The 2,796-nt window shown below is 36.9% G+C and overlaps 1 non-coding gene across 1 annotated transcript; it reads left to right on the top strand.

The window, feature by feature from the left end:
- Window positions 1-2,314: 2,314 nt before the first annotated feature.
- Window positions 2,315-2,462, top strand: LOC131500502 (small nucleolar RNA SNORA57). Its single transcript, XR_009256317.1, has one exon. It is a non-coding gene; the product is annotated as a small nucleolar RNA SNORA57 (small nucleolar RNA).
- Window positions 2,463-2,796: the final 334 nt, after the last annotated feature.

The following is a 2,796-nucleotide window of genomic DNA, read 5'->3' on the forward strand; positions in this document are numbered from 1 at the left end:
ACAGACACATGAAAAGATGCTTAACATCACTCATCATCAGGGAAACAGAAATCAAAACTACAATGAGATATCATCTCACACCTGTCAGAATGGCTAAAAGTAACAATACAAGAAACAACAGGTGCTGGCAAGGATGTGGAGAAAGAGGAACCCTCTTGCACCATTGGTGGGAATGCAAACTGGTGCAGCCACTGTGGAAAACAGTATGGAGGTTTCTCAAAAAGTTAAAAATAGAAATACCCTATGATCCAGCAATTGCACTATTAGGTATTTACCCGAAGAATACAAAAATACTAATTTAAAGGGATACGTGTACCCAAGGTTTATAGCAGCATTATTTACAATAGCCAAATAATGGAAAGAGCCTAAGTGTCCATCAACTAATGAATGGATAGAGAAGACATGTGTGTGTACACACACACACACACACACACACACACACACACACACACAGGAATATTACTCAGCTATAAAAAAGAATAAAATCTTGGCATTTGCAATGACATGGATGGAGCTAGAGAGTATTATGCCAAGTAAAATAAGTCAGATAAAGGCAAATACCATGGGATTTCACTCATATGTGTAATTTAAGAAACAAATGAAAAAAGGGGGAAAAAAGAGATAGGGAGGCAAAGCAAGAAACAGACTCTTAACTATAGAGAACAAACTGATGGTCATCAGAGGGGAGGTGGGTTGGGGGTCAGGGGAAATAGGGGATAGGGATTAAGGAGTGCACTTGCTGTGATGAGCACCAGGTGTTGTATGGAACTGTTGAATTACTATATTATACACTTGAAACTAATATTACACTGTATGTTAACTAACTGGAATTTAAGTAAAAACTTAAAAAAAATTTGTTAGAGTATTGAAATGCTAATGATTTTGGTCTATTAATTTTATATCCTGAATTTTACTGAAATTATTGATAAGATCTAACAGATTCAATAAAGGATGCATAATAATTGTTCTACAGATGCTCAGAGAGCTACAAGAGAATGCAGATGTAAAAAATGCAGAAAAACAAGAACAAAATACAAAATTCAATAGATTAAAATATAAAAACAGAACCAAATAGGAATTCTGTGGCTGAAGAATACAATGACTGGAATGAAAAATTGAAGAGTTTCAAGAGCATACCTGAACAAGCAGAAGAGAGAATCAGTGATGTAGAAGACAGATCAATTGAAATTATACAAACAGAAGAAGAAAAACTAATGAATAAGAATGAAGAAAACCGGGGCGCCTGGGTGGCGCAGTCGGTTAAGCGTCCGACTTCAGCCAGGTCACGATCTCGCGGTCCGTGAGTTTGAGCCCCGCGTCAGGCTCTGGGCTGATGGCTCGGAGCCTGGAGCCTGTTTCCGATTCTGTGTCTCCCTCTCTCTCTGCCCCTCCCCCGTTCATGCTGTGTCTCTCTCTGTCCAAAAATAAATAAAAAACGTTGAAAAAAAAATTAAAAAAAAAAAAAAAGAATGAAGAAAACCTTGGAAGTTATGACACACCATCAAAAGAAATACTGTGTGCATTATTGGAGTCCCAGAAGAGAAGGTGAAAGGAGTAGAAAACTTATTTCAAGAAATAATGGCTGAGAACATCCCCCAAACGGGGAAAGATTTGGTCATCCAAGTTCATGAAGCAAATAGGTCACCTCAAAATGTCAATCCAAAATGTTCTTCTCCAAGACACAGAGAAATAAAACTGTCTAAAAACAAACAAACAAACCACCACCACCACCATCACCAGAGAATTTTTACAGCAGCAGGAGAAAAAAATAATTGTCCCTGTAAAGTGGATATCTTAGCAGAGACCTTACAGACAGGGGAAATAGGATGATATATTCATACTGCTAAAAGAAAGTAACCGCCAGTCAAGAATTCTTTACCCAGCAAAGTTGTCCTTCAGAGTTGAAGGCAAAAAGACTTTCCCTAATAAAATCAGAGAGAATTGATCACTACTAAACCTGCCTTGCCAGCAATGTTGAGAAAAGTTTTTCAAGCTGAAACAAAAGGACACTAATTATTAACATGAAAACATATGAAAATATACAATAAACTGGGGTAAAAGTAAACATAAAGACAGATTCAAAATACTTTAATACTGTAATATGTGCTAATTAACTCTAGAATAAAGATTTAAAAACAAAGGTATTAAAAATAGTTATAGCTTAAACAATTTAATGAATACACAATAAGCAAAATGTAAATAGTGACATCAGAAATGTAAAAGGGGAGCTTTTGAGGGACAGAGGCAGAGTAGGTGCATATTTAGGCTGTGGAGCTACATGACCTTCCAGGGGTCCTGGGCAGGGCCTGTGCACCCTCCTTTTCTAGTTGGGGGTTGGTATGTAGTCCCAGTTTCCCTAATGTACAGAGGCAGAGGGAAAAGCCTCCAGCCTCCTCGCTGTCGTGTCTTTGTTGCCTGGGGCTTCCAGCCTAAAGGTTATATCTTCAAGTGCAGGGGCAATGCAATAGAAAAAAAAAAAAGGGGGGGGTGGTGGTGCAAAAGGATAGACTATTTGTATATAACCAAATATTCACAGAAAACAGACTATTAGATCTGTAAGATGTGTTATATAAACTTCATGGTAACCACAAAACAAAAATCTATAAGAGATACACAAACGATAAAGGAAAGGAAATCAAAACATACTATGAAAAACATCAACTTACAAAGAAAGTCACCAAGAAATGAAGAAGAAAAGGGAACCACAAAACAGAAAATAAGAAGATGGAATTAGCAAATCCTTAGCTATCAATAAATACTCTAAATGTTGATGGATTGAAAATAAATAAATAAACG

This window comes from Neofelis nebulosa, chromosome 17, assembly GCF_028018385.1.
Source record: "Neofelis nebulosa isolate mNeoNeb1 chromosome 17, mNeoNeb1.pri, whole genome shotgun sequence".
NCBI lineage: Eukaryota > Metazoa > Chordata > Mammalia > Carnivora > Felidae > Neofelis > Neofelis nebulosa.